The 13,949-nt window shown below is 41.3% G+C and overlaps 1 non-coding gene across 1 annotated transcript; it reads right to left on the minus strand.

Moving 5' to 3' along the window:
• Positions 1 to 1,260: 1,260 nt before the first annotated feature.
• Positions 1,261 to 1,367, minus strand: LOC125341239. The gene has a single exon (XR_007208922.1). It is a non-coding gene; the product is annotated as a U6 spliceosomal RNA (small nuclear RNA).
• Positions 1,368 to 13,949: the final 12,582 nt, after the last annotated feature.

The following is a 13,949-nucleotide window of genomic DNA, read 5'->3' on the forward strand; positions in this document are numbered from 1 at the left end:
AAAATGCCCATGTCTGCATAATTGGGAAGAGGAAAGGACCTGGGAGAGGCCTAACCATTGCGCAGTTTTCATTAGTGGTCCCAGAGCACTTACATAGCACACAGTGCAAAGGAAACATGGCCTTCCCAGGAAACTAGCCCCAGTGTGCTATCCTAGCCACCACTCCACCTAGGTTAACATGCCTAAGATTTTCTTCCATAGAAAGTCTGGAGCCACCTCTCTAGTTCCTGGTCATCCCATGTTATTTTATGATGGTATGCTTTAATCAAGCAACTGTCTAAAACTGGAACAGAAGGATGGTGTTGCAATGATTTTCTTTGCATACAAATATGACCAAATGAGCCAGGTGCCAGTGGTTTATGCTTATAATCATAGCTAGTCAGGAGGCTAAGATCTGAGAATCATGGGTTTGAAGACAGGAGAAACTACCCTAACACATAGACAGAAAAGTTTATGAGATTCTTATCTCCAATTAATCACTAAAAAGCCAGAAGTGGAGCTATGGCTCAAGTGGTAGAGTAATAGCCTTGGTGGGGGGGGGGGGGGGGGAAAGCTCAAGGACAGCACCCATGCACCGAGTTCAATCTCTAGGACAGGCACAAAAGAAAAAAAAAGAATGACAAAATGTTTATAAGCAAACTTTTATTCAAGGAAAACAGCCTCTCTTAATGATCACTGAAGAACTGAACCATCAGAACTGTGTTATAGGTGAATTGCAGCTGATCATTTCAGATACAAGCTATCAGATAAACTCAATATCAGAACGGCCCAGTTGTCATTTAGACCCTCAGGAAGCTTATTTTGGGTGTATTTGTGTCTGCATACACACATGCACGCATGCTTGCACACACACACACACACACACACACACAGTTCTAGTAAGAAACAGAGTAGACAACTGAGTAGAGTTGCACTGCCACAAAGCAATCAGTCTTCCTTGATATCTCCTGAGTCTGACAGAAAATTATTTTCAATCTACTAGGTTACATAGACATTTATTGACCATGTATATTGTACAGCAATGTATGAGAAAAATGTCTTTTTTTGCCAGTCCTGGGGCTTGAACTCAGGGCCTGGACAGTGTCCCTGAGCTTCTTTTTGTTCAAGGATAGCACTCTTTCATTTGAGCCACAGTGACACTTCCAGCCTTTTCTGCTTATGTGGTACTAAAGAATCGACCCAGGGCTTCCCACATGCAAGGAAAGTATTATGCCATTAAGCCACATTCCTAGTCCCTGAGAAAATACCTTTTTTTTTTTTCAAAATATGGAACGCTTCACGAATTTGCGTGTCATCCTTGCGCAGGGGCCATGCTAATCTTCTCTGTATCGTTCCAATTTTAGTATATGTGCTGCCGAAGCGAGCACTGAGGAAATACCTTTTATATAGAGAAACCTGTGGCTTTTTTTGAATACACACACACACACACACACACACACACACACACACACATCAAACAAGGGAACTTTTCAAGACAGAAGAAACTTCCCTAAACACCAAATTACATCGCAAGAGCACTACATTTTCATTCTTTCTCCAAGCTGTCTCTGGATAAATTTATTTTTTGTTTTACCTAATAGATGCTTATTGGGTTTTTCCCCCTGAAACACAATTATGTTAACTGTGGGTATTTCCTCATTGAAACCCACACTAGTCACTCAGTGAATCCATTGTCCTAAATACTCAAATCATTTATCAATTGAAAGAAATTGCCTTCCATTATATTTTGGGCTATGACTTCTATCTCTTTATATTGCCATATGTATATATGTACACATATTTTGGAATTTTGGTGGTTCACAAATACCCTTTAAGTCATGAGAGAACATCTATCAATGATCAGTTTTCTATAGAAGAAATCTGTTGTTTGCTGCCTTTCTTTTCGTTTTTGGTCTAGAACTTTCATTTTTCATCTGAACATTGAATATAAAACTTTATATTAAATCTTCCACAGTTGCCTCCAAGAGTTTCAATAAGAAGAAACCATTGGATTGTTAACATTTGTCCTCTACTTTCAAAATGCTCTCTCTTTCCAGGTTTTTCACTTGTCTGAATTCAGACAAGTCAACAATTTGTCTCCAGCTCTATCAAACATATTTTACCCAATAAATGTTGGAGGAAAAAGTTTGAACTTGCAGTAGTTCTGCTTACATCTAGGAGCCAATGGAAAATGATGAACAAGCTATCACAGATGTAGTTACAGCAGGGAGCATCACCTCTGGCCAGTGAGCTTTGTCTGCATCTTAGTTATGGCAGCACAAAGGACTTCAGGCAGTGCCCTCAAGGCCAAAGTTGCCCTCAGGAAGAGTCAGCCAATTCAGTGCTCCTTGGTTGCTCAGTCTGTCTCCTCCCATCAAATGCAATCATTACAGTGATAATTGCTAACATTTCTGAACGCTTACAATATCCCAAACCCAGTTCTGACTTATCTAAGTGTGAAAGAGGTATAAACATTAGAAAAAAGCTCTTATTATGCAGTCTCTTCTTCTAGGATATTTTACAGAGAAATGACTGAGTTGAGACTTGATCCTTTCACCTCCCAGAGAACGAACAATCACTGGAGTGACCGTATAATTTATCAACCAAACTGAGATGCTTTGGAAAGGAAAAGGAGAGATTAGTAACTACAAGACAACAAAGATAATGTAGGAATGAAATGAATAGGGATGTGGGGTTGCTATTATCTAGCACATATTCACCTCCAGTTAGTGTTGCTCTAAGTCAGAACTGATGTGTATGTTCAAATTGCAGGTGGAAGGATGGATAGATAGAGAGACAGACAGATTAGGTAGGAAGGAAGGAAGGGAGGAAGGAAGGAAGGGAGGAAGGAAGGAAGGAAGGAAGGAAGGAAGGAAGGAAGGAAGGAAGGAAGGAAGGAAAGAAAGAAAGAAAGAAAGAAAGAAGAAGAAGGAAAGAAAGAAGGAAAGAAAGAAAGAAAGAAAGAAAGAAAGAAAGAAAGAAAGAAAGAAAGAAAGAAAGAAAGAAAGAAAGAAAGAAAGAAGTTTGGTAAAATGTAGGGTATTTACTGAAATATCTCTGAGTGAGAAACCTGCTGAAAAGCTCCACAATGAGGTGCCTAAAGTTAGTACAACTGGTAATGGACTAACCGACATGTGTGTCCCCCCTGATAGGCTTTGGTGAGAATGTAGCATAATCTCTGTGATATACATGACTTGAACTGAATCCTAAGGGAACATCTGACTATCCAAAACAGAGGGACCATCTCCAAAATTACTAGATTTCCATCTGCAAAATAGAATGACCAGTGAAAAGCAAGGGAACAAGGAAAAGTTGCTCCATACTGAAGGAGACTAAAAGGCCATACAAACTATGTAAATATGTAAATTTTTAGCTGGATCCCTTTATATGACCGAGACAATTGCTGAAGATTGAATGGAATGTGAAGAAAAGACAGTAGAAGCATAATTGTGATGGTTGTTTTGTGATCATGTAGGAAAGTGTGTTCATTTGCAGGAATACACCCTAAAAGTATTCAGAGATAGGAGCATCATATCAGTAACTTACTTTCCAGTAGTGTAGGAAAAAAATCTTTAGACTCTATTTACCATTTGAAAAGCTTTATACGTTTTGGGAAAAAAATATGTGGTACAAAGGTGTGAAATTTTTAATGACCTTTCATACAAATTGCCAGAGATACCTTCCAAAATCTTATAGCTATGAAGTTACATTATTTCCTATTAAATTGTTTTGTCATGTACACCAGATACTAACTATATTCAAAGGCCTTATTTTCAGTCCTACCTGTCACACTTCATAATAGAAGTGCTGATTTTCATGAACACACTTATTATCTTTAGTGGGGGTCATCAGTCATTGTATCATTAGCTGATAATGACTAGGTGAGTTGATTGAGCTGTAAATGACTAGGTTAGAGATTGCAGCTCTAGCTGATTAGATAAATATGCCACATATTTCATTTTGATCATATCAATTTCACTATCATTTGACTGAACTGTCTCCTCTCAACCTAAAGTTCTCATTAAGGCATGGTAATTTCTCTGAAATATGACTATATGCATGACTTCTATCAGCCAAAACCAATAGTTACAAAGAAGAAAGGTTATTTTATATTTTAGCCACTGCCTAACTATATGACTTTATGCAACTCTAGAAATATGAAAATCCTTTTTGAGAAAATAACTCACCAGGACTCACACATATTGGACATAAAGGCAGGCACCCAAGCTCACATTTATATGCAGTATGTGTGCAGGGCACGGCATATCTACAATAGTGAAAACAAAAAACTTGAACGAAGACAACAATGGCCTCTGATTATAAAATGTAGGTCTGTGCCTTTAAGTTTATTATTTCAAAACAATTATAATTCAAAATGGTTTTTTTTGGTATGTAGTGTTCCTTAGGAAAGCTATGCATATGGCCTAGAGCTACAATTCTGACTTTGCTTGTGAATGCAAATATTTTAACAAGTATAACACACAGAAGCTTGAACTATCAATTATTCCTAGCAGCATATGTAAAATCTCTTGTTTATCGCAAAGATTCTAAATTAGACAGAAGAAAAAAAATACCTTTAGAAATACATCTGCATGGGGCAAAGTCCCAGAGAGCCTATATTTTGAAAAGTGTGATGTCTGCCCTATATATCTTTTCAGGAAAGATAAAGTACAGTTATAAGTGCAGGAAAAAAAAAGAAATTCATCTGAGACTTTGCATTGGCCCTCAACTTGTCTTGTGAATTAATCAAAAGTTCAAGCTGCATAACATTTTTAAAAGAAACAAAAATAAGTCTTCTTAGTCATGAGTGGACTTTGATGGCTTGACATTACAAGAAAATGAAAAGGATGAATTATCTATTGTAAGTTTCCATGCTTGAAATTAGAAACTAATTTTCTTATATACTTCAGTTGAAGTCTACTCCAAAAATTATAATGTAAAAGGACCAGAGGCGCAGCTCAGTAGTAGAGCAGTTTACCTAGCAACTGTGAATCTCTAGGATTTATTCCATGGGGAGAAAAATAAGAAAAGAAAGAGAGGGGAGAGAAAGAAAGGAAGGAGGGAGAAGAAAAGGAGGGAGGAAGAAAGAAACAAAGGAAGGAAGGAAGGAAGGAAGGAAGGAAGGAAGGAAGGAAGGAAGGAAGGAAGGAAGGAAGGAGGGAAGGAAGGAAGGAAGGAAGGAAGGAAGGAAGAAACAAAGGAAGAAAGAAGGAAGGAAAAGAAACTCACCAATTGGCCAACTCAGCCAAAATGATAAATTCTTTGAAAATATTTAGTTACCTTACAAGTAACTTAATAAGTGATGTATTACTAATGAACTAGTGGATATAAATATTACCACAGGTATTTTGAGGGGAAAGTGTATGTGTCAAAATACTTGGAAAAAGTGGAGTTCAAAGATAGGAACTAAATTGGTATCAAATAAGGCTGGAAAAACCAGCACTGCCCAAACCATAGTGGACTTTGTAAACCATGCTGATTGTATTTCTTATCACAAGAGCAATAGGGAGCCACCGATACATTTTAAACAGGAGGTGAACATAGCCAAATGAATGATCCAAAAAAATTACTCTCCCCTCATTGAGAAGAATGGGTTAAAAAGAACCCAGAGAAAATAATAAGAAATCTACTCTAGAGACAATGCCAGCTTACAGTTGGTACAGCAGCAGTTGGAGAAGGAAGAATGTGGACAAAATTGAAAGAAATTTAAACAAAATTGAGACCTGGATGCCTGATTGACTATAAAAGGTGAGGAGGAGAAAGGGATTGAGAATGGGCATAGACTTCTGGCTTGCCAACATTTTTAGAGGCTGGTACTATTTAAAGAACCGAATGGGCCAGATTTGAGTCTGGTCTTGAACAGGTTGATTTTGAGGTACCTTTGAAACAGCCAGATAGAAATGTTAAATAGGTGGCTGTATAGGTCTGGAGCTCAGGGAAACGTCAGAACTGAGGATTTAAATCTGGAAGTCACTAGTCATCCAATTGGGGATGTATCGTGCAAGATAAGACAAAAGAACCACAAAAGAAGCAGGAGGAACTTCATCCTTGAGCAAAAATCCAGGCAGAGGCAAAGAAACCTTAATAGGACACTTGAGATGCAAAAGTACAAGGAAATCCAGAGAAGTGTTTTAAGAATAGAAACATCAGCTGGGCACCAGTGGCTCAAGCCTGTAATCTTAGCTACTAAGGAGGCTGAGATCTAAGGATCATAGTTCAAAGTCAGCCAGGGTAGGAAATTCTGTGAGACTCTTATCTTCAATAAACTACTCAAAAAAGCCAGAAGTGGTGCTGTGGCTCAAGGGGTAGAGCACTCACTCTAAGCAAAAAAAAAAAAAAAGAGCTCAGGGACAGCACCCAGGCCCAGAGTTCAAGCCTATTGGTGTGTTCACTGGGCTTAACAACAGAACAAATGATGGCCGAGTTAAGTATGTTTAAGTATAAGTGGGAAGCAAGTGCTTAGTAGGAATCTCCCCCCAAGATAGAGATGAATCTCATTCAGATTTTCTTCAACATCATCCCAACAGCCTGCCTGCCTGCTTCACATTGTGCTTGCACAATGTTAGAGATTCAGAGAATATGGTGATACTGTTATATGATACAAGATGGTTAGTAAAATTACAGTAAGACGTCAAGCAAAAAGAGACTCATAACTGCAAAATGGAATTAAAAGTGCAGCAATCAGGAGATGACACCAGTGGCTCACATCCATAATCCTACCTACTCAGAAGGCTAATATAGGGAAGATTGTGTTTCAAGACCAGCCCAGGTATAAAAATCCTCATGACTCCTTCTCAGAGGAATGAAACTGGTAGCATCCTAGCTATGTTGTAGGGAAGCCTCAAATAGGTGGATCGTAGTCCAGGTAAGTGCTCAGGCAGGAGGCAGGGCCTTATCTCAAAAATAATCAGTGTGAAAAAGGGCTGGCAAAGTGGTGGTGGTTGTTCACACCTGTAATCCTAGCTACTCAGGAGGCTGAGATCTGAAGACTGCAGGTCAAAGCCAGCCCAGGCAAGGAAAGTCTGTGAGACTCTTATCTCCAATTAACCACCATGAAACTGGAAATGTCATTGTGGCGCAAAGTGGTAGAGCACTAACCTCCTGAGCAAAAGAGCTCAGGAACAATGCCCAGGCTCTGAGTTCAAGCCCCACAATGGACCAAAGAAAAGGGCTGGAGGCATGGCTCAGCAGTAGAACATTTGCCTCCCAAGCTCAAAGTACTGAGTTCAAACCCAGGATCACCAAACAAAAGTGTAACCATTAAGGTTTGTTTTCCTCCCATTCAGCTTAAGTTTACCTGTCCTCTGTTCTTTTCCTCCAGTTTCCTCCAGTTTCAAACACCCACTTAGATTATCTGGATAATGACCTATCATGCAGTTCCTCTTAGTTGCCGATAGGGGACCTCCTAGAGCCTCAATAATGGTACAGAGAAAAGGGCTCTCAATGTCCCCTGTAGGCAGCCTGGCTAACCAGCAGCAGGAGGCCATTCCCAGCAAGGATCTTTTCTACTAGCATATCTAAGTCATACCCAGCAGGCAACCTCCTTCTTCACTGGCTCAGAAAGCACTGATTATTAGCTAATATAAAAATGTCACTTTCTCCCTCTCCCTTCTAAATCGAATTACCCAACCTTGTAAGGATTGCAGCAGGTTTGGTTTGGTTTTGTAACCAAAGGAGCCATTTAGAAAAATAAGGCAAGAATGCCATCTGGGGGTTTTTGCTGACAGCACAGTCTGCCTAAGCAGCCAAGTGGTAAAGAAAAGGTCTTCCAAGAGTGACAACTGTTCATTGCTCACTAATCCAGTGGGCTGAGATCCTTAAGGGTTGTTCTGGTCAGCTAAATCGAACTATTGGAATCCACCAATTGAAAGACAGATTCATCCAACCATACTTGGGAAGTTGACCTTTCCATACATTGAAAGTTGGTCCCACGTGACCTCTAAAACCTCTTAAAGGGCCCACCAGCTCCTAGTACTGTCTGGCAATGATTTCTGCCCAAAGACAGGCCTGAGGGGTCACCCAGTCAGGTGCACCTGTGCGGAGCTGGTTGGCGTCTGCAGGCAAGTGAGCACAACAGATGTGCTGGCCCAGCAAGTCTCCAAGGACCTGAAGTGGAGCACAAGAGGTGTTCAATACGTAGCTCGTGTCACCTAGGAAGGGCTTTGTAAATATTTGTTCAATGAAAAGACCCAGGTGACCCAATCACAGAACCAGAGAATTAGAAGAGGCCTTGGCAGTCATCCTCTCCAACCTCTCACCTGGTGCAGGTTTCCTTCTGAAGGAGCAAGGCAGCTACTTCAACACTTCCCCAGCCCATGGGAGGCATCCATTCCTTGAGTGGGAGACTCTTCCGTGTTTAAGAGCTACTAGGACACTTTGCTCACACAAAGAGAACTCTTCCCCTGCTGTGAATTCCATCACCAGTTTCAGTTCAGCGCCCAGCAGCATCTTGAGGCCTCAACAATGAGGCCACTGAGGCTCTGGCTCATTCCTAGGCTCAGTTGCTCTTATGATATAAGTGAAAAGAGAGGAGAAATGCTACATTTGGTTGATTTTTAGAAGACCTGACAATATGAAATAAACTGTAAAGAAATATGAAGCACAAATCAATTCTTTAAAAGCAAAAAAAGAAATAGTCCATGTTAACAACTTAAGTTAGGATTTCTTTTCTCATATTCTAATTAGTCAGTTGAAGCCGGTTGAGAAGTCTCACTTGGAGTTCATGATTACTTCCTGAAGGGAGCTCTTAGTTCACTTGGAAATCTGCCCTAGTCCCTTCACTTCCCTTCCTCCTCCTCATCTCTTTCCTATGCTCTCTCTCTCCTCAACTTTCCAAATCATTCTTCCCATGCTGAGCGAATGACGTTGCTTCTTATTTCCATAAAAATATAGACACACTTCAAAAAGCCCCTCATTCCGTATCACCACAGCCACCAGCCTACTGGAATCTCTACTGATTTCTTCCTATTAGTGCATGTGGTAGCTTAAAATATGTTGATAAATACTCGGGCATTTCTTCCTTCAAAGAGTGACACCTGGGGCTGGGGATATGGCCTAGTGGCGAGAGAGCTTGCCTCGTATACATGAGGCCCTGGGTTCAATTCCCCAGCACCACATATACAGAAAACGGCCAGAAGTGGTGCTGTGGCTCAAGTGGCAGAGTGCTAGCCTTGAGCAAAAAGGAAGCCAGGGACAGTGCTCAGGCCCTGAGTCCAAGGCCCAGGACTGGCCAAAAAAAAAAAGAGTGACACCTAAGCTGGGTGCACTGGCATACACCTGTGGTCTCAGCTACTCAGAAAGCTAAGGGGAGCAGGCAATCACGACAAGGTTGAGACCATTCTGGCCAACAAAGACTTTCTCTCAAAAAGGAAAAAAAGCACACACACACACACACACACACACACACACACACACACACACACACAATAAAGAAAAGTAGAGACTAAATCCTCTCTTCTTCATTGAGGACTTAATGCCTCATTTGTAACAGTGAAGTCTCTGATGGTGTGGGTCCTTTAGGAGCAGGTTATAAGACTTAGATCACAGGCTGGGAATGTAGCCTAGTGGCAAGAGTGCTTGCCTCGTATACACGAAGCCCTGGGTTCAATTCCCCAGCACCACATATATAGAAAACGGCCAGAAGTGGCGCTGTGGCTCAAGTGGTAGAGTGCTAGCCTTGAGCAAAAAGAAGCCAGGGACAGTGCCCAGGCCCTGAGTTCAAAGTGCAGGCCCTGAGTTCAAAGCCCAGGACTGGCAAAAAAAAAAAAAAAAAAAAAAAGAAAAAGACTTAGATCACACACTCTAGGGGACACTGCCATGTTGCAAGTGTACTCAATCAGTCCTATGGGGAGTCCATTGGCAAGGGACTGAAACTTCCTTCCCATAGCCAAAAATGACATCTGGGCACATAAGTGTTGCACCTTGAAAACAGATCTTCAGCCCCTCAGCTAAGCCTTCAGATGACCTCAGCTTTGACCAAAATCTTGACACTATCCCTGACCTTGAATCATAACCACTTAGCTTAGATGGTGTTAAAGTGCTGACCAACTGATCTGGTCGGAGACAATAAGGGTGGGGTCTTCTGACTTTAAGCCACTAAATTTGAGCAATTTTCTGTGTAGCAGTGGATAATGAACACATTATGGAGGAACCATCTTTGGTTCCATCTTAGACCCAATTCTTGCTCTGTGCATAAAGACCTATCCTCTCCCACCAACTCAAAAATACCATGTAAGCAGGTGTCCCCTTTTCTGCATGTCAACAGTTTCCTTCCACAACTGTCAGCATCCCATCATTTCTCAGAAATAGACAATACATATCTTTTGTCTCACAAATGTCTTCTAGCTAATTCTGTTTCTCTATTCTCTTTTAAAGAAAAAAAATTGCTCAAGAGAAAGTGTATGATCCTTCTGCTTTCTCTTCCTTCATTCTTTATTCCTCTCCACTAACAATGTTGTCATCAAGGTCTTTAGTAACCACAACAATAATATCCAATGATCCAGTTCTGTCTGACTTCTTGGCATTATTTTTGGCATCATAAATCCTTCCTCCTCCATGAAACACTTGTTTCATCTCGATTCTGGGGCAGCCCCCTATTGCATTCCCTCTAGTCTTCTGAGATCACTATTTGCTTTCTCTGTTAATTCTTTATTAATGGCAGAGTGCTTACTGTCAGTCTTTGGGTCAATTGTCACAGACTGCCCATAACTCTTGCTTAGGCTCAGGATTCTGAAAAACACTCAGTGACTACGTTAGCCACCTGGTAGCACACTTGAGCTCCATTCCAAAGTAATTCATTACTTTTTTTAAAAAATATCAGTGAACCCTATTATTTTGGTATATTAAGACCAAAGTCACAACAGCATGGGATTGTTTTTATTACTGTTCAACTGGCTGACTTGACCTGAGATAGACTACTGTCTTATTTCAGGCTTCTGTAACAGAAATGCCATAGAGTGGGTAGCTTAAAGAACAAAAATATACGTCTCATACATTTGAAGGCTGAGATCAAGGGCAAGGTGCTAGCAGTTTATGTGTTTAGTGAAGGTCCACTTCCTGGTTTTACAGACAGTCACCAAACTGAATCTTCGCACAGTGGAAAACAGGAGGGAAAACCAAGCTTTGAGGTGAATTTTGGAGGAAATCAGGCGGGGGGGGGGGGGGTGGGTGGAGGGCTATCAAAATGTTTCCAGGTGTTTTATAAAAAAATTACTCCACCACCTTAGTGTGGTGTACAGGAGGTAGGGGAAATGATAGAGAATAGGCTGAGAGATGGAGAAAAAGACTTAACAGGAACCAAATAATTCTTGGGCTGTAATAAATTAAAGCTCATAATTTCTGTATGTGTTGAAGAAGAGTTTGTAGCCTGGTTACAGTCTGTTTTCTGTTACTCTAGTGGAATGCCTAAGACTGGATAATTTCTAAGGAAAATATCTTTCTTTTGGTTCACTTCTGGAGGCTGGAAGCACAATGCTGGCTCCTTTAGGGCTTCTGGTGAGGGCTCTATATTGCTTCAGCACATGACAGTAAGTAGAAGAACAGTGGGTGTGTGTGGAGGAGAGAAAAGGAGGGGACTACACTCCCTAGATAGGTAACCTATTCCCGAGAGAAGACCATGAATCCATCCATGAAGGCTGGTCCCTCATGACCCCCTAAACCTCTTAAAGGCCCCACCACCTTCTAGTACTGAGTCACTGGGGACAAAGCTCTTATAAAATGATTTCTTCCCATTTCCCTAAACTGCTATGAGCAAACAGAGAACAAGAAGCGGCCTCTAGCAGAGTTCTTAGAACACAGTTACTACTTAATAGTTTCTAATTTAAATGGAATGTGGGCACCATTCTACACCATGCACAAGGCACAGGGGTGGTGTCTTCCATTCTTTTTTTTTTTTTTTTTTGCCAGTCCTGGGACTTGAACTCACTGTCCCTGGCCTCCTTTTGCCCAAAGGCTAGCACTCTACCCCTTGAGCCACAGCACCACTTCCAACTTTTTCTGTTTATGTGATGCTGAGAAATGGAACCCGGGGCTTCATGCATGCTAGGCAAGCACTCTACGGCTAAGCTGCATTCCCAGCCCTGTGTCCTCCATTCTTTTCACACACAAATCTATCTTTGGCTTTCATTTTATCCAGATGTTTTGCATCTCTTGTGCTCTTCCATTTGGGTGTAAACTCTCACTTGACCAAGAACTACATGCCTCCTGGGAATGTTCTAAGGTTAGTTGAATGAGGGAGTGTACATCAACCCCTGAGAACCTGGCTACTAAGACAATGACATTCTACAGGGAGGAGATGCTAGCAAATTCTCTTCACCAACTCCCTGACAGTGCTCAGACAAACCTAACTGCATGCCTCCCAATTCCTGAAGGAAAGCTTGATGGGGTTGGAGGAGGTTGTATTTCCTGGGAGGGAAACATAATAAGTTACTTTCATACAGCCTGAAAATTTTTTTTTAAAAACTTTAGAACTATAGAGCTTGAAAGAGGAGACTGATGCCCAATGACCAAAGAGATGTGACTGAAGGGAGGTCAAGCAAAAATTTTAGCAACACATTTCTGGCGAGAACCCCAGCTTCTTGGCTCTTCTTCCAGGGATGTCTTCACCAGGCTGTGCTGTCCTATTGGCCAATATGAAAAGTTGGGGAGACAGCTCTGTAAAAGAAGCACATGCTTGACCTAGTGACAGAGCTCTGTTCCACCTTGGCCACCCTGGCCCTGCCGCCAACCTTGACTCATCGCGCAATGGCTCTTTGTATCCTTGGACAGTTTCTACTTGCATCTGCATCGATTAAACCTGATCTCATTTATTATCTGAGGAAATGGTCTCAAGGTCACAGGGCTGGAAATTTAATTATGGTAGCAGTATATTAAGTGGCACATTTAAAGATGCTGAATTGTAGTAATTAATTTTTTGGATGGTGGTCTCGGAGGAACGGGTTTTCTCCACACTGGGTGTTCAGCATCCATCATCGCCATTGAACTTGGCAGCTGTCTTTTAGCTTTAAACTGCCTCGTTATTCATCTTTTATGACTAGCCTTTAAAAACACTAGGCACCGATATCCCGTTTTATTGTAATATATGGGTGCGGTGAGAACGGAGCCATACTTCACCTTTGTAATAAAACATGAACCAAGGGTGCCAGCCACTACCTGAGCTGGCCTCTAAATTGAGACAACAATTACCCTTCACTGACATCTAGTGTCAAGACATGAGATATAGCCAGAGTACCAAATCCATTGGCCTGGAAAACTTCTGCTTCCCCAGTGATAAAGCTTGTCTCGCCCATGAAGCTGCAGCCCCAGCTGGAAGGAAGGAAGCAGAGGAATTAACTTGCCATTGACTATTGACTTTGCTGGGACTCTAGGTTATCAAAGAGGGCACTCATCTGCCAAGGCCTTAAAGAGCTTGTAATGTTTAATGAAGGGACAATCATTAAATGTGTTTGGTTCAAATATTAGGCTCAATGAGCCTGGGTGGCACTTAATAGAGAGGTGGGAAAATATGAATTAAATTAGAGAGACTCATTAAAGAAATTGGCCTGGAGCCCAAGAGTGACGGGTTGTCAGACAGGGCTGCCAAGAATAGCAGCTCATCCAGGGAAGAAAACTCAAATGAGTTTCAGGTTTAAAATGGTGAGTAACCTCCACAAAAATGGTTGGATACCAACCAACCTTTGCTCATGAAGAAAGGGATGACCATAAAAACTGGTAAAGAAGACATCTTTTTGTTGGAAAATCTATGTCCTTTGTCTCCAACAGTGTAAAAGTAGATGCTTTATACATTTTCAAAGCACAGATCTCAATTCTCATCCTCCTCAGATAAGCTCTTCCCTACCATCTATTCCAAGGTTTCTCATCCTGAGCATGAGTGATTTGAGATTAGATCACTCTGCTGTGGGATGTTTAGCAGCACCCTGGTCACTTCCTCACTAACCATCAGTAAGGCCTTCCCCTAATTGTAACAATAAAAA

The sequence above is a fragment of the Perognathus longimembris genome, chromosome 23 (genome assembly GCF_023159225.1).
Source record: "Perognathus longimembris pacificus isolate PPM17 chromosome 23, ASM2315922v1, whole genome shotgun sequence".
Taxonomy (NCBI): domain Eukaryota; kingdom Metazoa; phylum Chordata; class Mammalia; order Rodentia; family Heteromyidae; genus Perognathus; species Perognathus longimembris.